This window comes from Schistocerca cancellata, chromosome 8 (assembly GCF_023864275.1).
Source record: "Schistocerca cancellata isolate TAMUIC-IGC-003103 chromosome 8, iqSchCanc2.1, whole genome shotgun sequence".
In the NCBI taxonomy this organism is placed as follows: Eukaryota; Metazoa; Arthropoda; class Insecta; order Orthoptera; family Acrididae; genus Schistocerca; species Schistocerca cancellata.
In genome coordinates, this window is record NC_064633.1 from 456,915,410 (window position 1) to 456,941,589 (window position 26,180).

Below are 26,180 nucleotides of genomic sequence, written 5' to 3' on the forward strand. Positions count from 1 at the left end.
TGCATCTTGCTCTTTTAATGTATCGGCTACTCCCGGGAAGAAGATGGACGCGCTGTATAATATATAGTCACGGACGGTAATGCGCCGAAAGCCATCGTCCCTCAGAGCAACGCTCTATGAATCGTTGCGTAATATATTTTTGATAATTGCTAGCCTTATGTTAATGCAATTAGTATTTTGTGGTGTTCATTTTACCATACGGGGTTGCTCATTCTACTGTACAAATTTTATTACATCAGTGTTTATTGAAGATTGAAAAATAAAGAAATTCCACCACTGACATGGAATGTATTGGCTTTTATGGATGTGTCGCAAGATAATTTTGTTGGAAGGACGTATTATAATTTTTTCAACACGCTTCAACCTAGAGAAGAGTCGTCAGACGAAACGCTGGTAAAATATTTAGGCAAAGAAGAATGTTGTTTAGTATTTCTATCCCTACATAGAGATTCTTAGCCGCTAGGCAGCAATTTAAGCGGGTACGGCTGACGACAGAGTTATTAGAAGTCGTCATCCCTTCTCTTTGTATCGTACCCTCTTTCCCTTCTCACGCTGTACACAGTCTAACTTGCAATCTAAAAATTTTAATTAATTTTACGTCAGCGTAAAATTGTGGTACACAGCAGAGAACATAGAACTTTGGTTGAGATTCTTTGCTGTGTAAATTGTCATTTGGTATTAAAAAACTGGAGGAGATAAAAATGAACAAGCAAAAATTATGAAGGTGACGGCAACACAGCGGGCGCTCAAACGCACCGGGAGGTTGATCAGCCGAGGGCCGGAATTCTGCCATCCGGTTTAGAGACCAAACTGTCCCACTTCCCCTGTCTGTGGTCAATGCGCCTACCAGCCACGAATACCGCTACTGCGTACGTTGCCCATCGCACACCGGTGCCATTCTGTATCACAATATTGATCACTCTGCATTACCTTCCTACCCCAACTCAACGACTACTAGATACAGATTTTTTTTAATCAAATGAAGAGTACATTATATTTTGCTCTCATCAGTTATATCTTCCCATTACAGTGTTAATCGGAGCTGTTAACAGGTTATTTCTTGAGATTTATTTCCACACCTTCGCAATATATGATCAACGGAGGTATTATCAAGAGATATAGATTGCTTCAAATTTATTCTGCAGCCTCTTTGCAAATGCAGGCGTATCGCAACCTAGCAGACACTGAAGTGCAAAACTTAAGGAAGGATGTTACTTTCGCATAATTCGTCACTGCGAAGTAACATAGCTCGAATAAATTAGGGCCATACGTACCAAGAATGGCTACAATGCAGTACAGAAGGCCACTCGGGGTAGCCGAACGGTCTAGGGGACCTTGCCACGGATCGCGCGGCTACCCCCGTCGGAGGTTCGAATCCTCCTTCGGGCATGAGTGTGTGTGTGTGTGTGTTAGCGTAAGTTAGTTTAAGTTAGATTAAGCAGTGTGTAAGCCTAGGGACCAGTGACCTTAGCAGTTTGGTCCCATAGGAACTTACCACAAATTTCCAAAAAACTACGGTACAGAAGGGAACACTCAGAATCATGCACTGAGACGAACGGAAATGACACTTTTTGTGGTGTGCGTACAGTAAGATCTTCAGTACACACACCATCAGATTATTTGACTTGTCGCTCTAATGAAGGAGGCGAGTGTCATCAATATGTCTCGTGGTCTTATCGTAGCGAGTTTATCTTCTGCCGTTAGGTCAGACGATAGAAATGCCACTTGCACGCTCAGAGTAGCAGATTGATGGTGATCAACTTTAAACAGAACTTGATTAATTTTCACATATTTATTAAAATAATAACAGACATAAAAATTACTTAACTTGGTTCTGGATGCTATTTACAATTGACAATCTAAAGTTCCTTTGGTATTGGTACGTTAATCTTATTCTCACATATATATCTGATACTTGACAAAAGTGTCTATACATTTATCTTCATGGCTATGTACAGGAATATGGTAATCTTATTAGGCGCAGACTTAGACTTGACTACAGACTGGTTCAGACAAATGTAGAACTCATACAGACTGGTACAGACTAACGCAGACTGACTAATCGGAGGTCTGTACACTCATTACCTCGCGCGTTCATGTATCACTGCGCGAGTGTGATCCGCGAGGAGAAAAGGTTCTACGTTAGCAGCAATCTCATTGGCTGCGTTACATATTAATACGCGGATCGGCGGAAGCAGAATTTGGTCCGTCTCTATCGCAGCGCCATCTCGTGCTGCGTAGACGGACGAGCGCTGCGCCTGCACTGTTGTGCTTAGCGGGGCGCGCTCTAGTGGGAAAGTTGTGTACGCGCTGACTACGCGGAACTATGTACACAATACTTTTATTCAAAGATTATCATTATACTGAGGTCAGTGAGATTAACGATGGTCCCCTAGAGGTTAAAAGAGCTGGAACATGGTTCATAAGAAGGTGTGTGACCACCACTATGGCCATGCATCCTCTGCAACATACTTAGGTAGTGGCTGGGTTGGTAAGGAGTTCTTGGGATAGGGCCTTCCGTTACTCCACGATAGCTGTTGACAATTGCTGGATGGTTGTAGTTCCATGTTGACGTTTTGCGGTACGTGTCCCAAGGCACGCACTCGATGGGATTTAAGTCGGCGCAATGGGCCGGGCACTGCATTGACCGAATATCCTTTTTTTCCAAGGACTCCTCTATGCGGTCGTGCATTGTGGTCCATAAAAATCAAATCATCGCCGAATACACCCGCATAAAAGACTCACATGGGGCAGGAGTACAGTCTCGCAATACCGTTCACCAGTGACTGTACCGTGTTCTAAGAAGTGGAGGTCAGTACGCTTATGCAACATTTTACGTCACATATACGTGGACCACCAAAACGATCCTGTTCGACAATGCTGAACGTACCCACATATGGTGAGAGGTGGGAACACGTAATGTACCTAGCAACTTTGTGCACATATAAACGTGTCGTGTGTGTGTGTGTGTGTGTGTGTGTGAGTGTGTGTGTGTGTGTGTGTGTGTGTGTGTGTGTGTGTGTGTGATGTTATGGCATTACGGATCCGGTTCTTCAACTCTTCCAGGTCCTGTGGGAGTGGTGGTACACAAACGTTTAACGAAACGCCACCGGAAGAAGTCAGAGGGTGTCAAATCCGGTGACCGTGGAGCCCAGCTGAGACATGCTAAGTCCCAAGATCCTTCACGACCAATCCAATGATTCGGTAGAGTGTCATTCAGATATTTACGCCCTTGGCGTCTCCAGTGAGGGGGTGCCACGTCTTGTTGAAAAATGAAGTTCTCTTCGTGCAGCCTCGGAAACAACCAGTTTTGTAACATAGCGAGATACTGCTGACCGTTAAACCTGTTTCCATCAAAGAAGAATGGGCCGTAAACAGATGATTGGAATATCGCACGAAACCCATCGACGTTGCTCGAATTTCGTACATGTTCAATGGCTGCATGTTGGTTCTGTAGGCCCCAAATTCTAACATCGTGTTTGTTTGCATGACTACTAACATGGAAAGTCTCTTCATCACTGAATACGATGACTTGCGCGGAAGTGTTATAATTGTTAGTAGCATCAAGAATCTCGTTATAAAATGCCACACGTTGGCTTTTGCCATCAGGACGCAGAACTTGTATCAACATTAACTTGTACGGCTTCATAACCAACTTACGTCTCAAAACACGTCATATTGTTGTTGCTGGCAGTTGCAACTTCCGACTGGCACGACAAGTTGATTTTGAAGGATTACGTTGGAAAGCAGTTTGAATTCGTGAAACATTTTCTTCGGGAACACGTGGGCGGCCAGGACTCTTTCCTTTGCGTACACATCCTGTATCTAGGAACTGTCGCTACTATTTGCGAATGTTCCACCTATCCGGAGGATCAATTTGGTACCTCAACCTGAAACGTCTTTCCACTGTAATCATGGAATTGCACTACGCAAACTCGAGAACACAAAATGACTTCTGTCGCGGAGTAGCCAATTTAAATATATAACGGTTACGAAGTAAAACAGATGACAACTGGCATCTAGCGGCTATTAATATAAACTGGACTATGTATTCGTTTCTCCAATAGCCGAGCCGAGGCGCAGTGATCGATAGTTTGAAACATCCTGTATTTGTAACACACGCATAAGTGGTCAAAAGATAGTTACAGAAAAATTCTTCTGAGATTTAGTTTGTATTAACTGGAGTGGTGCTTAGGGAGTTGGTGAAAGAATAATTATGGCTCAGACTGTACTGACTGTCATCACTTCAGAGTCCATTATTAGTTAAAATTATGCATGCTTTAGGGAATAGACTTTCAACTGTTATCTCAGAAATTATTGCTCCAGGCTCTGGCGTTCTTATCCAGTTAATCTCGTGGACTTTCCTGGGCATTCCTTCGGATGTTAACGTATTGCCGTACTTTCATTAGTAGACGATTACCCTGAACAACTCTGCTGCGTTTCTGTCAGGGAAAACACCTGCAGCTCTCTCGCGTAGCCAGTATAACTAATGCCAGTAGATAAGGGACCCAGCATAGGCTCGTGTGAATAGCAGAGATTTCGACCGCAGTACCAGGTGAGAGACAGATCTCCGGTACCTCTGCGAAAAACGACGTAATTTACATCCTGGACAAAACTCGCAGCCAGACGTAAGAACTCTGTCGTGTGCCAACTTCGCATCAGTACCCCACCCGCGGCTGTTAAGTTAAGCAGCGCGAATAAGGTCGCATCACTTGTCGTGTGGCGACGCTCGCTGAACTGGCAACGTAATCTCGTGCAGTGCAGACCAGCGCAAAGGCAGTGACGTATTTCTCTCAGGCAGCTGTTGCGGACGTAAACCCAGCAAATACAGGATAACGTGGCATTAAGTAGAATGAAATAACAGTTCCACTTCGCACGTACTTGAGATTTATTTACTGCAAAGTAACTAAATTCGTTTCACCCTGTGAACGTAAACAAGACAACAAACATTTTCCTGCGAATGTACTTGTCGCCAAGTATAGTGCTGTATGATCTACGATCTCTAAAAATAAAACAAAAATATATCCTCATTTTGATCGTCTAAATCTAAATTTCAATTTTACTCCTTTTAGATGATATTTGAGATAATCCTATGGATACTACTGAGTCTCAATTAAATGAAATTTTTGCACAAACCTTTTTCGAAGCGGACGAGTATCAGTAGAGGCGATATGAGCAAATATATCAGACGGATCATTGGTAGAATCCGAGATGAGTTAAAAAACTTTTAAATAGTCAAAGAGCCCGTGAACAACTTTCTTGAGTATTAGCTCACTGTCGGTGCCATAATTGTTGATTTAACTACCTGAATCATACTGCATACATCCTATGGACGTATGCAGTAAGTGGACTCTCTTATGTACGTGAGGAAACGTGAAGCATGCGCGTTTTATGTAGGTGACATCCAATAAATTGGTTTAATGAAGATTCTATAATTACATTGAGGATATTAATTTTATCCCAGAAGATTAGAGGTCAGCAGTCACGCACCATATAAGCAAGAGATATTGAAACGTCCCCTTAGAAAAATTATACACGACTGTGCTTAAACTGACACACAATATTTTTAGCGCAACGCAATCTGACTTTCAAAAATCCCTACAAAAGAATGGCCCTGACTAACATTAACCTATACGTTTCACAAATCGCTTACCTCACAAAAATCTTGGTTACTCGAACTACTGCAATACAGCGAGCGCCACTACTGCCAGCTAAATAAAAGATTCAAACTACGGAAGGCACTAACTACTAATAGGGATAGTTAGCAAATGAAAGATTTTAATAGAGAACAAACAATGTATTTATCTTAATATCATCAAAATTCATAATATATGTAATTTCAAAACTCCGCCATTTCCTTCCATACATCCACCACTGCCGGCGGCTCACCTCCAACTGCGCAACGCTACGCGCTGTTAACATCCAGCTGCCCAACACTACAATGGCAGACAACAATGCAAACTAGCCACAGACTGCACACAGCACAGCCAGTGATTTTCATACAGAGCGCTACGTAACGTTGCCAATAAGAAAACATGAACAGCCTACTTACAATATGACTGCATAAACTACAGAGAAATCGTGCTCCTGAACATCTGCTGTGAGATTCTCTTCATATCTATACCGAATAACATCCAGCGGTTTGCGGAAAAAAGTTGATGAATATCAGCGTAGTTTCAGATGGGGTCGTTCAACTCTGTCAGTTCACTGCGAAGACGTGGGGGCATAATGAGGACTTCCTGTGTGCTATTGATTTTAATAAGGTATACGACTGCAGTCACCGGGACATCCTGATGAATCGTTAATCGAGCTTTGGAATGCTTAAAAATTCCTCAGCCTAGTTAGTCTTACTGATTCAAAAGACAAAGCGTAGCTCTGGATCCAAGACACGGAGATCTTTAACGCAATCACTGGACTGAGACAAACCGATAATCGTCATCTTGCCTCTCGATAAAGATAATGAGCAAAGCTTTCTATAGGATTTTCTACGTAATAGATGTCGAAGGTGAGACGATCAAGCGTCTCACTTGCGATGATACAAGCAGAAATCAAACGTACGTCAATCTGTCACCTTTCTAAATCTCGCACTCCAAGGAATTTCAAAGTCCAGACGTAAATAAACACTGATATGACTGTGAAAAATAGGAGTGTTTTGGAAAACGGTTTAAATGTTCTTCAGGTTTCCGAAAGAAAAGTTTTAACAAACGAGACCGGATCACTGATGAATGAACTCTGCAGCCTGTGAACTGAATAACATCTACAACTATTGTAGGAGTGACGGAAACGAACAATTTGTTTCGGCAGGTCATGTCGTATGGGTGCGCAAACATCGATGGCCTTCGAAATTTCTGGATTCTATTCCCCGTAGATGATGGGCACGTGGTAGATCAAAGAGAAGATGGAGAGACGGCTTGCTGTCGATCAGCGTAGGGGATCACTGAAGGCAGAAAGCAGGAGACAGAAACCAGTAGATGAGGAGCCTTGTTGCTGCACAGTAACCTCTGGATCTGATCACGTAGAGAAATATCAATTCTATACGTCTCGATACATTAATTTTAAGGGTTTCACCTTAATTGAGCCTTTATCTTCAATACGTCACCCATATCACATTTAGTATCCTCTCAAATGCTGTTCTTGAAATAATATGAACAAAAGTGTTTGAATCCATTCCGTGCCAATGTTAAACTCTTGAAACGTTAGCAGACACTTTATTATATATCAATGAATTTGCATTGAATCATTAATTTACCATCTCCATAAAGATAATGCTTACTAAAAATAATTATTACCATGCTCATTTCATCAGTCGATCAGGGAAGCAGTTCCAAGTGACAATGGTGTTCAAAGTAACCTCCACCAGACACCATAAGTTACCTTGGGAAGTAGGGAGTAGAATCAGACATCAATTCAATATATTGAATCTGCCATTCCACGTAGGCCGAATTGTGAAATGAGCGACCTCTGCAAACTGGTAAGCTAGGAAGTTGAGAAAACTGGACAATGGAAATCCTTTTCTGGACTGATTTGGTGTAAAGGAGGCATTCTTCGGGCGATGCAAATGAAACTTATTCAGAGCTGTTTCGGTGGCATTGTATATAATGGAGGATGAAGCCTTTAAAAGTGTAGGCTACATTCCTCGACCTCATCACAAACATAGACGATAGAAATAACATGAGACCTCCTCTAAATGTGCTCTTTGATCCTTGGCCAACGAAAGAGAGGTCAGTGGGAAAATAATATAAAGTTATGAAAAGGACCAGAAAGGAGTAGCCGCCTATGACGCAGTTTACAGCATAGCAGTGCACGAGACTGCCGCTAGAATCCAACTATAAGCTCTCAGGGCACAAAAGGTGGACTGCTAGTTTGCATTAATAAACAGCGAGATAAGAAATTTATATGCAAAACAACCGCAGAGCACCACCGAGTCTTTCATACAGAGAGTATAAAGCCAGATGAACAATTCAGAGAAGCGAAAAGAGATCAAGTTGACAATCCTGCATTGTTCCACAGAATAACTTACCCACGACTTGTGCCATGTACGAGTATCTCATAGCCAGGTGAAGAGGAGAAAGGATTGGTTGTAGTAGGTTGTAAAAGAGTACGAAAAATTATTTTAGCTCCATAACGTACAAACCAATATCTTTCCACTGTCACGCATAATTTTCGTACCTAAATTTTTTTGGATAATAACTGTTGAGTGTGAACTACTATTGACATGATTTTGGTGAAAACGGTTCTAAAACTTTCTTATAGATTGTCTTTCGATTTTCCTTATAAAATTTCTATGGACGCTGATTAATCAGTCACCCCATCTTAAAGTTTTTCGGCAACTGTTCACTCGTCAAACAATAATGAGGAATCATTTATGAATAGTCGTAGTAGTTATGATTGTGCTGCAAATGGAGAGTACCCACCTTATGGCGCATAAAAAATACAAAACTTCAAATTAAAAGCATTATGGCCTTAATATCGTTTCATTTACTTCGCAGTTACATTTTCTCTCTCTCTCTTAAAATATGAATTTCATCTGTACGAAACTATATGCCTACATCACTGAGTAGGTCTGTTGCAGAATTCTGGAACATGTTTTATGATCGCGTACTATGACGTTTCTGGAGACCGAAAATCTCCTCTATAAGAATCAACGTGGATTACGAAAACAGCGATAGTATAGATCGCAGTCCTCACTGCTCGCCCACGACACCTAGGAAGCAACAGATACCGGCATCCATGTTGATGCTTCGTTCCACATCGCCACCTGATGAGTAATAGGTGAGGTTACGGATTATCAGACCAGCTGTGTAACTGCTCTGAACAATTCCTTAAATAATGAATATAGCATGTCATTCTTGACGGAGAGAAATCTTCAGGCGTAAAAGTAATTACTGACCGACCCCAAGACAGTGTTTTGGTACCATTATTGTATTATGAATAGTTTATACAAGCAACTAGCTACAGCTAGGTATTCAAAACAAAACAGTTTTTTACTACTTGCTGTATACATTAAAATTTACCCTTGACCAGTTTCAGGTATTTCAACCATCATCACAGCAGAAAAAATTATACATCTGTTAGATTAAAAATGACTGTTTCTCATATAAGACACATTAGCGTACCAAATATGTTATGTATGTATAGATTTATTCCAGTGATGATGGTTGTGTCACGCAGTCATCAATGGTGCACGAGCGGGCTTCGGCTCCGTAAGCTTCGTTGAATGCTTCGCACGCTGACAATTGTTGATGGTCCAGCACTGGAATCTCCTGTCATGCTGAACAATTCTCTCCAATCGTCGTTGATCTCGTTCTTGGAGGATATTTTTCTAGCCGCAGCATTGTCCGAGATTTGATGTTTTACAGGATTCGTGATATTCACGGTACACTCGTGAATTGGTCGTACGGGAAAATCCGAAATTCAGCGCTACCTCGAGATGCTATGCCCCATCGCTCGTGCGTCAACTATAACACCACGTCCAAACCCATTTAAACGTTGATAACCTGCCACTGTAGCAGCAGTAACCGGTCTAACAACTGTGCCAGACACTTGTTGTCTTATACTGGCGTTGCTGACGGCAGCGCCATATTCTGCCTGTTTACTTATCTCTGTACTTGAATACGCATGCCTCTACGAGATTCTTTGGCGCTTCAGTGTATTTCTGCCACGAGAGCGTAGCAGCGCGCTGTTAGGCAAGACAGTGACAGGCGCCGAAAAAGCATGTGTTGTGCTTGAAATGCATTCACATCAATCAACTGCGACAGATCAACAACACTTCAGAACCAAGTTTAACAAAGGTCTACCAAGTGTAACACTCCATTCGGCTATGGTATGCGCAGTTTAAAGCTTCAAGATGCCTCTGCAACGGGCAATCAACATACTGCAGCAGCTTATGCGGAACTGTTTTGCGAGAAACTCAGCTTCAGTGACGAAGCAGCACTTTTTGTGAATGGCACAACGAACAGCCACCATTTGCGAATCTGGAGGACAGAGAATCCGCAAGCTATCGTGCACAAAATCGATATTACCAAATGTTAATGTGTTTTGTATAGTGTTAAGGTTTGAAGTTTATTATCTCTTTTTCTTCTACAAAAAGTACGTTATAGGACGTGCTGGAAAACTGGGTCAGGCTACTACTTCAGACAGTGTTTCCTCCAACTGCGAAGATGGTGCTTCACCCCACTTGCATCATGATGCTCGTGAATTCTTGAACAGTGAGTTGAGAAACCGATGAATCGGCAGTGGTGAGGTTGATGGTCAGCAACTCATGTCCGTCTCTCCACGCTCTCATGATTCAGTCGCATGCGATAATTTTCATTGGGGGTTATGTGAAGGAGTCAGTGTTTACGCCGCTCCACCAACAAACCTACTTGATTTACGAAGTCGAATGAACAGTGCTTTTGAATATATGGATAGGGACATGCTACGTCGAACGTGAGAAGAACTTCTTTATCGACTTCATAACTCCCGAATCAGTAGTAGGGGGGGTGGAGAGGGGGTACGCATGCTGATCAACATGTGCGTGGAGATCCCTGTGACAATATGTCAAGTAATGTATGTACAGAAAATCTGTGAGATCGCTTCTATCACTTATAATAACCCTGTAGAGCAGACCCAAGCAAGACCAGCGCGTTTCGTTACACGATCATTTAGTCAGCCCAAAAGAGTCAATGCGATGCTCATCCGACTCCACGGCAAAATACTACGAGCCAAGCGTTCTGCATTATGGTGTGGTTCAGTGCTAAAATTCCGAGATCATACTTCTTAGAACAGCCATACATCATATTTCTTCTACCTATATACATCTCCCGGAAAGACGAGACTTGCCAACTTAGTTATTCCTACGGATCATTCACGATTGCAGCGTGAAGGAAGGGAGATTGCAGTGGTGTACAGAGGTTCCTCTGCCGTACACCTTATGGTGACTTTGGGAATATAGGTGCAAATGGGGATGGAGATGTACGAGAGGAGTTTAATAAGTAATCTAACCCTTTTTTCCCTCGCCAAATTTCGATTGAAAAAATGCGCCATTTCTTGTGGGACGCCGTTGAATATTCCCGTCTTACCCGCTATGGGGTTTTATGAAGTTTCGAAAATGGCGGCGCTATACGTAGCCTTCAAAATTGCGTCTGTAACGGAGACGCGTTCCAAGTAGAGAGCTGTTATTGAATTTATTTTGGCAGAAAACCAGAAGATAGCAGATATTCATAGGCTTTTGCTGAACGTCTAAGGACACCTGAATCGTTGGAAGAGGCGTCTATCGTCATCGGAACAAGATCGCACAGAGCTGTCCGATCTCATGCGTACCTGCCGGCCGTATGCAAAAAATGTTCTAGCCTCAGAAAATTAAAGAATCGGATTCAGCGTGATCGTTGCCACAATATTGCAAACGAACTTCTCCACGCCAACGCAAGGCCTCAGACAAGTCTGCGCACGCAAGAGAAGCTGACAATACTTCATCGGACTGTCTTTCCTCGTCCACCCCGGATTTCGCACCTTCCACTTCCCGTGTGTTTGAAAGCAGAATGTGAGTGATGGGAAGTTTTTGACGTAGCAAGACGTTAGCTGCAACGTGGATCATCAGAGTGGTACAATGCAGGCATACGGACGGTTTAAGTAAGGTATCATGAGGCCATCACATTCAACGGAGATTATGTTAAAAAAATAGGCTTTTGTAGCCACAAGAATGAGGAATAATATCGTGTGCTGGAATACTGAATAATACACTACTGGCCATTAAAATTGCTACACCAAGAAGAAATTCACATGATAAACGGGTATTCATTGGACAAATATATTATACTAGAACTGACATGTGATTACATTTACACGCAATCTGAGCACGTAGATCCTGAGAAATCAGTACCCAGAACAACCACCTCTGTCCGTAATAACGGCCTTGGTACGCCTGGGCATTGAGTCAAACGTAGCTTGGATGGCGTGTACAGGTACAGCTGCCCATGCAGCTTCAGCACGATACCACAGTTCATCAAGAGTAGTGACTGGCGTATTGTGACGAGCCATTTGCTCGACCACCATTGACCAGACGTTTCTAGTTTCTGAAGATTGTGCTGGCCAGGGCAGCAGTCGAACATTTTCTGTATCCAGTAAGGCCCGTACAGGACCTGCAACATGCGGTCGTGCATTATCCTGCGGAAATATAGGGTTTCGCAGGGATCGAATGAAGGGTGGAGCCACGGGTCGTAACACATCTGAAATGTAGCGTCCATTGTTCAAAGTGCCGTGAATGCGAACAACAGGTGACCGAGACGTGGAGCCAATGGCACCCCATTCCATCACGCCGGGTGATACGCCAGTATGGCGATGACGGATACACTTTTACAATGTGCGTTCACCGCGATGTCGCCAAACACGGATGCGACCATCGTGATGCTGTAAACAGAACCTGGATTCATCCGAAAAAATGACGTTTCGCCATTTGTGCACCCAGGTTTGTCGTTGAGTATGCCATCGCAGGTGCTCCTGTCTGTGATATAGCGTCAAGGGTAACCGCAGCCATAGTCTCCGAGCTGATAGTCCATGCTGCTGCAAACGTCGTCCAACTGTTCGTGCAGATGGTTGTTGTCTTGCAAACGTCCCCATCTGTTGACTCAGGGATCGAGACGTGGCTGCACGATCTGTTACAGCCATGCGGATAAGATGATAGTCATCTCGACTGGTAGTGATACAAGGCCTTTGGGAACCAGCACGGCGTTCCGCATTACCCTCCGGCACCCATCGATTCCATATTCTGCAAACAGTCATTGGATCCGACCAACGCGAGCAGCAATGTCAGGATACGATAAACCGCAATCGCGATAGGCTACAATCCGACCTTTATCGAAGTCGGAAACGTGATGGTACGCATTACTCCTCCTTACACGAGGCATCACAACAACGTTTCACCAGGCAACGCCGGTCATCTGCTGTTTGTGTATGAGAAATCTGTTGGAAACTTTCCTCATGTCAGCATGTTGTAGGTGTCGCCACCGGGCCAACCTTGTGTGAATGCTCTGAAAAGCTAATCATTTTCATATAAAGGATTTTCTTCCTGTCGGTTAAATTTCGCGTCTGTAGCACATTATCTTCGTCGTGTGGCAATTTAAATGGCCATTAGTGTACCAACCTGCTTACAGAATGAAAATGTATTGCATTTTTAAGAATTTTTAGCATATTGCAGCTCCGTCAGCAACTGTGAAAGACTAATATTTTGAAGGATCAGCTTCAGTTGCGAAAATTTTATGGTCTTTACCAGGTTTCGGCTAAATTAATCTAGCCTTCTTCAGAAGTATAATATTATTATAGCATGCCAGAGTAAGGCACAGTCAACCTTAAAATTAGAACCTATAGTACCGTGGTACGATGTAGAATTATTTGTTTCAATTTGACATGGTACCACGGTGTTGATTGTGCCTTACTATGGCATGTTATAGTAATTTTATGCTTCTGAAGAAGGCTAGATTAATTTAGCCGAAACCTGGTAAAGACCAGAAAATTTGCGCAACTGAGGCTGATCCTTCAAAATATTGCATTTTTCATTGAACGCTCTTCATACACACTAAATCGAAGCATCGTATGATTCGCAGATCCTGTAATGATTATGAGTTGGTAATTAACGGCGGCTAGCTGTGGAGGTGGACGTAGAGCTCTCGGGTACGGAGACGTGACCGGCAGCTCGCCTCCCACACGGCTGGAGACCGCATCCGGCGCTCGGCCTTCACCTCTGGCCGCAGCGTGCGGTGTCACGTGGGGCGACTAAAATATTTACAGCCAATTTGCGTGAGTCCCTCGCGAGACAGTGTGAGCTTCAGAGGTTTCTTCGGCTTCCGGAACGACCGGCACTCAGGTACGGCAAAGTTGCACAAGAAGTGACCCAGCTCCCGTCCGCACGCGTATAACGCCTCCGCTGAACGCCCCAGCACACGTCCTGCAGACGCAACACGCCCTCCTGTCTACGCACAGCGCCTCACTAATAACGATTACAACTTGATAATGGGAAAAGTAACTTGTGAATTTGATATCCGTGCAGATGTTATGCGAAGTTAAAATTTACTTCTTCCAGTAATTTCTTTAGTTGCGCTCTGTGTTGCAAATACTGCACGACAGAAAATTAAGTCTCCTGACAAGCGTCACTGTTATGGACGAGGAGTTATCCAAAAGTTCCCGGAATGTATAAATTAAATAAAAAGCACTCCGCCTTCAGGCAACTAGTGGCCTACCGGGACCATCCGGCCGCCGTGTCATTCTCAGTGGAGGATGGTGATAGGAGGGGCGTGGGGCCAGCACACCGCTCTCCCGGCCGTTATGATGGTATTATTGACCGAAGCCGCTACTATTCGGTCGAGTAGCTCTTCAATTGGCATCACGAGGCTGAGTGCACCCCGAAAAATGGCAACAGCGCATGGCGGCCTGGATGGTCACCCATCCAAGTTCCGACCACGCCCGACAGTGCTTAACTTCGGTGATCTCACGGGAACCGGTGTATCCACTGCGGCAAGGCCGTTGCCCCTATAAATTAAATAGGGTCATTTTACATCTGAGAACGTGGTTTTTAGGCGGTTTTTCACATCCTACTAGGTGAATACCGGGCTGGTCCCAACGTTCCGCCTCAGTTGCACGACTCGCAGACATTTGAAACACATTCCCACTATTTCGCGATTTACACTACACGCAGACAGCTGGGGTACACTAATTCTGTCCCGGGGGGTACGGGGTGGCGACAGGAAGGGCATCCGGCCACCCCTTCACATTAACCACGCCAATTCCGTACTTAACCCTGCCGGCCCTGCGCACAATTCGGAATAAAGGCGGTAGCAAAAGAAAGAAAGAAAAGGATTCTAAATCTAAGAAACGTAGACATTTTACACAAGGAAATAAAAGGGAACTTAATTTAGAACGTATTCTGATATCTTAAGGTGTTTTTATACATAGGTGTCATTCTTGTTCAAGAATTTGTCGTAGCTCTTCTCAATCCTTCGCAAACACAGTTGCCGCCAAGGTTACGGACGAGTCACTAACGTCGTCCTTCTGTTCCCCGTCAGTTCCGCAGTGGTTTTCTTCCAAAAAGTCCTTCATTTTACCAAGTCCGGTGTGTAAGGCGGACTGATAGTCAGTACCATATTCCGACTTGGATGTTACACAATCACTGTCATTTATACCACGATCGCCATTTTCACGTGCGTATTCTTATCATAGTAAATTTACACAATTGCCATTTTTCGGTGTAACAGGCTGATCAGATACAGTCTGAAAATCTTGTACAGATGTTTCAGGGTAAGCTGTGCTGAGAAATAATTAAAATAAATTTCGCTATGTACCGCTGTTACCGAGTTAAGCAGCATTTAAGTCAACCAATCAGGCAGAGACACTGTCGTCAAACGTGAGCTCCGTTTGTTTTTCTAAACAAGATACCGATGCAAAAATTGGCAAGGAACGGCAGTATGGATCGAAGCCCAGCCAAAGTTTGAGCAATCTCGTGCGATATAATCTACGCTATGATAACTGCTGACACTAATAGTATCCGGCGGGCAGCTTGAATTTGCGTCCGCAACAGCTTACCAACCTCAAAGATCTTCTGTTTCTCACCAAAATTTATACAAATATGTATTATTTTAATATGTAATCGCTGCCATAACAAAATAGGGTGATGCTATAAATGTACTAGGATAGGAACAGTGGACATCAGCAGTTTGAGGTATAAATGACAGTACCTGTATAACATGCAGTCTTGCATGTCTTGCAGTAACCTTGTGGCAGTGCTACCTGATATGAGAAAACTTACATAAGGCACATTTTCAAAAATTTCGTCAACGCAGCAGACCGTGGCCAAGCGTTACCTTGATGAACAACAGTGCCTCTGGGAAACAACTCACGCCATTAGTTTAGAACAGTGCGGCGTAGTCGCTGGAAGCGTCTGATAGTAAGCCGTTGCATTAATTGTCTCTCCTGCGGGCATAAAATAGTTAAGTAGGACCCCCTCAGATCCCAAAACAATGTGGTGACGAATTGTTTGGTACACAGAAGTATTTGGTTTTTATTGATTTTTTTGGGGCCTGTGAATGACGCCGACCCATTGACTGCTTTTGGACTTTAATACGAAGCAATGGTATAGTCACCTGTAACGATGTGGTTCAAAATTTCTCGCCATTATTGTCGTGTTGCATGAAAAAAGCAGCGCTCATTCGATGTTTTGCGCTCATGTGTCAAAAGCTGACGAATCGAACGGAATGGGTTTCTATACGTCATATCACCCCTAGCCGTCTGATAGAGAACTGATCGTAAAATTTCAGGAAGTACAAGCTCAGTCAATCATGAATCAAAGGTCAATCCTGTTTAATTTTTTCATCTGCCAATGGAGTTTGTCAGTGACAAATAAAGCATGATCTTTTTTTTTGTCATCAGTCTACTGACTGGTTTGATGCGGCCCGCCACGAATTCCTTTCCTGTGCTAACCACTTCATCTCAGAGTAGCACTTGCAACCTACGTCCTCAATTATTTGCTTGACGTATTCCAATCTCTGTCTTCCTCTACAGTTTTTGCCCTCTACAGCTCCCTCTGGTACCATGGACGTCATTCCCTCATGTCTTAGCAGATGTCCTATCATCATGTCCCTTCTCCTTATCAGTGTTTTCCACATATTCCTTTCCTCTCCGATTCTGCGTAGAACCTCCTCATTCCTTACCTTAGCAGTCCACCTAATTTTCAACATTCGTCTATAGCACCACATCTCAAATGCTTCGATTCTCTTCTGTTCCGGTTTTCCCACAGTCCATGTTTCACTACTATACAATGCTGTACTCCAGACGTACTTCCTCAGAAATTTCTTCCTCAGATTAAGGCCGGTATTTGATATTAGTAGACTTCTCTTGGTCAGAAATACCTTTTTTGCCATAGCGAGTCTGCTTTTGATGTCCTCCTTGCTCCGTCCGTCATTGGTTATTTTACTGCCTAGGTAGCAAAATTCCTTAACTTCATTGACTTCGTGACCATCAATCCTGATGTTAAGTTTCTCGCTGTTCTCATTTCTACTACTTCTCATTACCTTCGTCTTTCTCCGATTTACTCTCAAACCATACTGTGTACTCATTAGACTGTTCATTCCGTTCAGCAGATCATTTAATTCTTCTTCACTTTCACTCAGGATAGCAATGTCATCAGCGAATCGTATCATTGATATCCTTTCACCTTGTATTTTAATTCCACTCCTGAACCTTTCTTTTATTTCCATCATTGCTTCCTCGATGTACAGATTGAAGAGTAGGGTCGATGGGCTACAGCCTTGTCTTACACCCTTCTTAATACGACCACTTCGTTCCTGATCATCCACTCTTATTATTCCCTCTGGGTTGTTGTACATATTGTATATGACCCGTCTCTCCCTATAGCTTACCCCTACCACGTCCAAGCTTTTGTCATTCCACGCCCCGACGTGTAGAACGTTATCCTTTCGTTGATTATTCAATATTTTTCTAATGGTAACCTCCCCCTTGGTAGTCCCCTCCCGGAGATCCGAATGGGGGACTATTCCGGAATCTTTTGCCAATGGAGAGATCATCATTACACTTCTTCAATTACAGGCCACATGTCCTGTGGATACACGTTACGTGTCTTTAACGCAGTGGTTTCCATTGCCTTCTGCATCCTCATGTCGTTGGGGCAATTTCCCATCCCTAGGACAAGAGAGTGCCCTGAACCTCTATCCGCGCCTCCGCCCTCTTTGACAAGGCCGTTGGCAGAATGAGGCTGACTTCTTATGCCGGAAGTCTTCGGCCGCCAATGCTGATTATTTATCAAAATTTAGGGAGTGGCGGTGATCGAACCCGAAGACGTTTTGATTATGAATCAAAGACGCTACCTCTAGACCACGGACCTTTATTCATCGTTATTATGCGTTCGTCTGCCATTAAAGATGCTGAGGTATTTACAGACTTTAGATACATCCGTAACATTTACATCAACAACCTTTGTCTAGCTTTAAATGCCGATCGTGTGGGCTTTCATTGCATTCAGAAACGGCATTACACTACGAAACTCACAGTTGATGGAATCTTGATGGAATTCTTAATTTCGTCGCACGTTTTAAAAACGCACAAATAAGTAATAAACGAGCGTTTGTAACACTTATATCGATTACAAACCGGTTTATATTATCTAACTGTGTATCTGCAATTATGGTGTATTCTGTGTCTTTTAGTCTGCTAGATCTGTGGTAAGAAAATTAGAGTTTTGTGATGTGTATTTGAAAAAAGAAATGGATATGTTGAAATGATAAATTATTATGAGTATGTTCATAAAAATAATGTGTTTATTGAAAGCTGGTTCATGCTTAGGACACTTGTATTTCTAACGTGTAAAAGCTGTAGGGAAGTCCCTCTGCAACTAATGTGGCATGATAGGATTTAAAAGGTGGTTTTGGTGGTTGAACTGAGTGACCCCTTTGTGTGAACGGTACGCAGTATGTGGCAAGGCGTAGCACGGTACACTTCGACTGTGCTAAGAGAGGCAACTGGAAGCTTCTTTATAAAGGATTTGCCTTGGATGTGGATCTGGCTACTGTTTGGTATTCTCAGCATAAAGGAATGGATCTAACATGTTGAAAATCCGACACCAAGAAGACATTTTATAGAGTTTTCGAACATCAAGAGCCGTGAGTACAGTTCGCCGACATGTAGCTTGCCACTAGTCTTCACCATTGCTTCACAAACTTCAAACATTCACTAATGTATACGGGAATGGACCAGTTATTTGTGTGTTGTTTGAATATTACTCACAAAAATATAAATTCGTGTCTGGAACGATATTTTATATCCTGACCACGAACCTATGCAGGGCCCTCACCTAAGTGCTACTTACGCCGAGTGTCCTGATTTAAATGAAGGATTCTTACATTCAAGTGTTTAAAAGTGATTTTTTGTCCAATGTAAAATTAGCAGTAAAAGTTAAAGTTAAAGCCACGAAAGTGAAGTTGGATAAGCTTTTGGTAAAGTATCCTTAGTTTATTACAAAATATAGTTTTGTAGGCTTACAGTGCAAGAGTTTGTAAATATTATTGTCTAAAATACCTGCTTCACAGGTGATAAAAAGGCAAATAAGTTAAGATCATTTTCAAAATTAGTGTGGTTTTGATTCCTATCTTGAATGGTTCCTTTTTTAAGATAATTAAGCCCAGTGTTGTATTTTACTGTCGTGCAGAGTAAATTATGAACTACTCAAAGTGAAGTGAATGACTAGCTTTTTGGAAATAGTCTTTTCTACTGTAGTAATCGAAGAGCGTTGACTAGTGAATCAACGCTATTTTATGGGTCCCCATCATATTCTCCACGTATTAGGGAACAACTGACTTGTTACTGTTGCTAAGGAAAACTGATATATGTAAAAAAATGGCTCTGAGCACTATGGGACTCAACATCTGAGGTCATCAGTCCCCTAGAACTTAGAACTACTTAAACCTAACTAACCTAAGGACACCACACACATCCATGCCCGAGGCAGGATTCGAACCTGCGACCGTAGCAGTCACGCGGTTCCGGACTGAAGCGCCTAGAACTGCACGGCCACCGAGGACGGCTGATATATGTAGAGGAGCTTAAACAGTGTCTTTATGATACTATTCTTCTTATTTGTTTTTTCATGTCAGTTAAGATAAAAGCCCCTCAGGTCCTAATTTAGTTCTGCACTTCATGCAGTAACATTTCAGCATTTGATTAAGTAATGCTCTCGAGTGTATCTGTCACTAGTATGAGCCTGGTGCAAATTTACTTCCTATAATTTACTGGTGTGTGCGTTATTGGTAACTGCTGCTACATACAGTTCTGAGTACACTGTGTCAGATTGTATCCGGTTTGCTATTCAAAGGGAAATCTCAACGAAAGTAACTTCAACAACCACTATTCAATTTTCTTGAACATATACTTCCAAATTAATGTGCCTAATTGGGCTGGCAAACATTCATTCTTTTATTCATTTGTGATTTTATCACTTTCATAACTCCCAGCATTAAATTCGGTTTGGTTTTTCTGTTAGTTTCACCAAATTCCAAAATTATAGTCCGATACGTTTGTCCGTTAGACATAAGCGCGGTCAATCTTATGAATCCTCTCAGTGGGTAACATGAGCGTGTTTCACATTATAATGATACACGTGAGTGTTATATGTGGCTTTTCCCGTGAAAGGACTAAAGGTTCAGTTGTTAGGGACGAGTGACATATACGCTAGTAGCTCTAAGCACTATGAGACTTAATATCTGAGGTCATCAGTCCCCTAGACTTAGAACTACTTATACCTAACTACCCTAAGGACATCACACACATCCATGCCCGAGGCATGATTCAAACCTGCGACCGTAGCAGCAGCGCGGTTCCGGACTGAAGCGCCTAGAACCGCTCGGCCACAGGGGCCGGCTTATACGCTAGTGTTATAGGTTCTTCCTCGCAGCCAAAAATTTGAAAGGTCCATGGCACGATGGGTACATTAGATAAATAGGTATTTACTCTTAGAAACACCCTCGTAGGTCTTATCTAGATCTTATTCTTCACAATCACATTCAAAATAGTCACCTACAGAGCGAATACACAGATCACGATGTTTACATCACTTTTAAAGTGCATTCTGGAATCATACTTTCCGATTCTCTCCATTGTGTCAGAGGTTCGTCCCTTCAACTTGATTTTCATCTTTTCTAAGAGAAAAATGTCGCATGGAGTTAAGTCTCATGTTTAGTGGGGATGGGGCGACCATTGTAGTCTTGTTTTTAGTCGAAAACTAAACAATGCAAGCCGTCTGTGATCGTCGATTGTCATAGTGGTTTGCCAGTCATTGGAAGGGCTATTTTATGTTGACGTTTCCTCCTGAAGTCTCCTCTTAATCGTCTTAAAATAACTTGATACGACTCTTATTGACGATCTAATCAGAGGAGCGAACTCTTTAGGAACAATTTTGTCAGTATAAAAAGAAAATGTAGGACGTAAGGCTACTCTTGACCTTCGTGCCTGTTTTGTCCGAAGTGAAAAGGACTCTTGCATTGCTATGACTGACGCTTAGTTGCAGCCATAAATCAAACTATTGTCACCATTGACAGTCTTTGAATGAACGTTTTATTCGTCTTGAAGCTGTTAATGTTCCCTGCAGACTTCTACCCGTTGTTGCTTAAGATCGTCTTTAAGCAACCACAGTAAAATATTTTCCGCAATACTTACTTTCAGTTCATTTCAAAGAGTACTTTTTACCTTGATTTTTTTACCAAGGTTTGCATTGAATTTAGGTAGTGTGTTTAGAATTTTGCAGAATCAGATCCCGAACTATCTAAATATTTTAGTGTATCATGCCACTTGATGGCGTACTGGAACATTCATTTTCAGTTGATGTTCGCTCGGTTTGAAACGTTTTGCCGACTTTCTGTCTGGCCTGAGGAGTTGATTCCAAAAGCTTCCTTCCTTATCTGGTGCGTTTCTGCAGCAAATGTCTAGAGTGGCACGTGGCTCTACTATATCAGCCATCGCAAAACTACGAGCCCAGGGAAACGTCAGTGGTAATACGCGCAGCAACAGCCATCCAACTATCCTACTTCTTGCCACGTACCAAACTGCTTTAAGAAAGTGTATGGGTACTTAAGTGGAATCATGACTGTTTTCATGCAAAATTCAAATATCAGGAACATTCCAATATTGAATATTGAAGATCAACTTTTTGTATGATATAAAGTGCATTAAAAATGGCTCTGAGCACTATGGGACTTAACTTCTGAGGTCATCATTCTACTAGAACTTGGAACTACGTAAACCTAACTAACCTAAGGACATCACACACATCAATGCCCGAGGCAGGATTCGAACCTGCGACGTAGCGGTCGCGCGGTTCCAGACTGTAGCCACCCCGGCCGGAAAAGTCCATTCCTTTAACTAAATTTTGGGTCAATGTCCCATAAATATAACACGTACTATTTAGTACCAGTCATCCCTTTATCCATTTTGCTAGTACATTTTCTTCGAAATTTAAGAATAACTGTGTCGTCAGCAATTTTCTTCGTCATTCGGACATGTCCGAAAGAAGAGACACCATATCCATATAAGTACATAGTTCTGGCAATACCGACCATGACCTCCTTCTTCTGCGCGGATGCACACATATTCCCCGAACTCTTACGGGACTTGATGACAATGTCTTCCACGAGAAATTAGTGTGTTGGGGTGGGACACTACGAATGTAGTGTGTGGACATACAACGTGAGAATGTGGGTCTCGCGGGAGGCGTGTGCGAAATAGTCCCTGCAGTCGCACTATCCTCTGTGCCCTCGGTGGCTCAGTTCGGTAGAGCGTCTGTCATGTAAGCAGGAGATCCCGGGTTCTAGTCCCGATCGGGGCACACATTTTCACCTGATCCCGTTGATATATATCAACGCCCGTCAGCAGCTGAAGGTATTTATATAATTCTAATTTCGTTCTTGGAATCTGGTCAAATATGCAAAAGGGAAGAGCACTGGTCGACCACGCTCTTCTGCCGAAAATGTCGAGCATATCCGAGATGCGCTCACACGAGCCGTCAGGAGTTCAACAAGACGAGCAGCCAAGGAATTTCAGTTTCCTTAAACAATTGTGTAGCATGTTATGAAACGATACCTGCTTATGAAGCCTTACACTTTGCAGTTACTGCTGCAACTGCGGCCCAGTGAACGTAACAGAAGGTAGGAATTTTGCATTTCAATTCTCCAGGTTATGGCAGAGATTGACTCATTTTTCGGACAAATCGACGTTTCATCTGGGTAAAGTAAAGCGACATAGTGTAAGAATTTGGGGGTCACAAAATCCTGACGACGTCGTCGGACATGTAAGAGACTCACCAAGGCGAAATGTGATTTATGCCATTCATTTTCTGCGGTGGAAACTGTGATAGGAGTGTCGTACCTGGACATTTTGTAAAATTGGTTATTTCCTCAACTTCACGAGGATTCCTACAATTTCATTTTTATGCCTGACGGCGCCTCGCCTCAGTTTTACCCGGATGTGCGGCGTTATCTTAACAACACCATCGCACGTTGGACTGGAAGGCGTGGGCAACAAGACATTGTACATTGCTTTAGGCCTCCCAGGTCACCAGACCCACCCCGTGTGATTTCGTTTCTCTGTGTGGGTTACATAAAAGACAAAGTCTCTGTCCGGGCTATATCACCTACTCTGCAAGAACCGAGAAATCGAAATGTTGAGGCTGTCGATTCAATAAACAGGGACATATTGATTCGTATGGGGAGTAAAGTGGACTACCGTTTCGATATTTCTCGAGCAACGCATTGTGTTAATTTTGAGTGTATAGCATAGTATCGGTGGAAACATAAAACTTTGAACCTTCGCCTATTCAGTGACATGCGCAATAGCTACTCTGTAACAAACAACTGAATTCATTCTTTTTGAATCAGCCCTCCACTAAAAAAAAACACCCTCCACTAAAATGTTAAAAAGAGAAGAGTTGTGGACGCACAATGGAACATGGTCTCCAAATAACAGTATTACTTGTCGAAAGGTGTCAATAAAAATAGTTTTGTACGCGATACTGGCTACAAAATGTTTCACTAAAGTTATGATCTTTCTCGTGCTAAGGAATCGCAAACAGTCGTGAAATTCTTTACTCTCTTTCCTCGCACATACGGTAATTCGATACTCTGTCACGTAAAAATGTATTCTGTGAAGTAAACGACTGAGCTGCGTGCGACATGAGCTCAGTCAACTTTTCCGATCATCTCAAAATTTGGTGTTTGTTTATTTTTCATTACTGTGCGGTTTGTCGGGTCGCTATTGGCTCGCACCGCTATACCTTTGAGAGAGAACTTTTTTATGGCACGTATGCGTCGATGCTGAGTTTCGGCATTACCATTTTATTGTAAATCACTGTTCAGCCATTGATATTACCGCGGGGTGCAGCTTCATGGCTATATGTCTGTATACAAAGGAGAGAAATCTCTACCATGTGCAGTTCGTCTGCTAGGTATTTTTCATATTAAAATTAGTGACTCCCTCAAAATTTTCACTACCGGAATCAAATGAATTGAACTCCTGTGTAGGAAATGAATTTTTTTCTGAACCATTTAACAAACAGAGCATTTTCTGCTTCCGTTTCTAGTCTCTTGTAGGTCGGCTGGATTTGTTTCGTTTTCTTGTTCCCCTTTTATTGACTGACTGTGCCGGCCGATTTGGACGAGCGGTTCTAGGCGCTTCAGTTTGGAACCCCCCGACCGCTACGGTCGCAGATTCGAATCATTCTTTGGGCATGGATGTATGTGATGTCCTTAGGTTAGTTAGGAGGTTTGAATCCTGCTTCGGGCATGGATGTGTGTGATGTCCTTAGGTTAGTTAGGTTTAAGTAGTTCTACGTTCCAGGGGACTGATGACCTCAGATGTTAAGTCCCATACTGCTCAGAGCCATTTGAACCATTTCCCTGATGGCCCTGATTACTTCAGATTAATTAAATGAAAAATAAATATAACTTCTGTTAATTTCGGATCTGTAAAATATGAGACGGGTACACATAATAATAAATTCTCTTATTGCAAAAGAATGCCTATCATCAAATTTGTACCCGTTTTACTTTCCTCGCTCTGGATCACAGTTACATTTATAGTAATTATGTTGCCTTTTTCTAATACCAAGAATGTTGTCGGACGCAAAAAGCAACTGCTAAATCAATAACGTCTCCAGTTCCCAAGTAATCGAAAACAACTGCGAAAAGGAAGGTGATAGGTCCGAATTGTTCAGTATCAAACTACGGTAGCGTGTCGTCGTGTGCCAGATAGACATACTACCTACAGCTCGGAGTTCTCAGGGCCCAGAAACCGTTCATTCACTACAAATGCAAGATAAGCTTATCCTGCAGCCGCAGTGGTGGAACGATACACGTGCCCACGCAAAAATTCCTGATACACTACAGTAGCTCTCGCTCGGCTACTGATGTTTATCGAACGGAAAGATAACAGGAACGCACTGCCACCGGTACGATAGCAAAAACTCTGACCGACAAATCGGCGACAGCAAGAACGAGCGATGTGAGTGGCATTTGTGTTAACAGCGTGCTGTATTTCCACTAGAGATGGTTTTGTCTACAAAGGACACATTTGTACCCCTCTCTCATCTGCGAACACACATGGGAAATAGAATTTAGTGTATGATACTCAGCTGGTACTGACTGTAGTTTATGTTACTGGATAAAGAGTAGAAAATGAAAGAAAAGGGGAAAATTCCTTTAAATGAACGTAAAAACTTCGTGTTTGTCCTCTTCTTTCGAAGACATGGTTTAAACAGCGTTCTCCCCTACCTTATACTCTAACGCCGGAAATGCATATCCTCCTATTTCCATCTGCTGCACTATAAATTATTTTTCCTTATTTTGTTACCTGAAGGTATGACATATCTGTGTCTTTATATATTGTAATTGTTTTACTGTTTTTATATAAATATATATATATATGCATTTATGTTGATTTGTTTTGTGAATATTATTTGTATTTTACGCTGGGTCTGGCCTAGGAAAAACTATGCTATCGAACGATTACATCGATAGGTCGTGTGGAGAACCAAAGTGTTTAGGATCTTTGGTAGTGTTAACTCTGTCGCGTGGAGCGCGGGCAGAGGGAGAGTCTGGCTGGGGTGGTGCAGTGGAGCAGGTGTGGCGCTCCCGCGAGTTGCCGCGCTTTTGGGGTTGGGCAGCATGTAATTGCGCTCGACTTGCTATAATAGTTTCTGACACGGTGTCGCGGACGGGAAGCATTAGCTGGCGCACATCAAGAGCCCGTTTCGCCTGGTGACCGTGTCGAGAAGAAGGCGCGCCAACATCCAGCTTCTGCGACAGCGACGGCCGACAATGAGTGACTGTCGCCACCTCCTCGATCGACGGCTTCAAACCTTCAATCAAGCAACAAGGAAGACTGGAAGCACGTTAAGTTTTAGAACTGTATGGCAGACCTCAGCTATTCAAACTGATCCATTTTCATAACTAAATGACAGCAACGTAGCATGAACCTTTGTTGCCCATTGTCCCAATTGCATTACCAAGCAGGGTCCCTTCCTATTCCGGAATGAACCCGAGTGTCGTTGAAATTCATACGCCAGCATCATTCGATTTCACTGCTTTAATTTCAAAGTTCAGTTAAGGTATTCATAGCTGCCTACAATATTTAGATTACACAAGCACAAATTAAGAGTG

The 26,180-nt window shown here is 42.8% G+C and overlaps 1 protein-coding gene and 1 pseudogene across 1 annotated transcript in view; one reads left to right on the forward strand and one right to left on the reverse strand.

Moving 5' to 3' along the window:
• Nucleotides 1-26,180, forward strand: part of LOC126094713 (zwei Ig domain protein zig-8-like) — a 989,984-nt gene that overhangs the window by 556,292 nt on the left and 407,512 nt on the right. The window lies entirely within an intron of this gene.
• LOC126096159 (5S ribosomal RNA) lies at nucleotides 14,384-14,501 on the reverse strand (annotated as a pseudogene).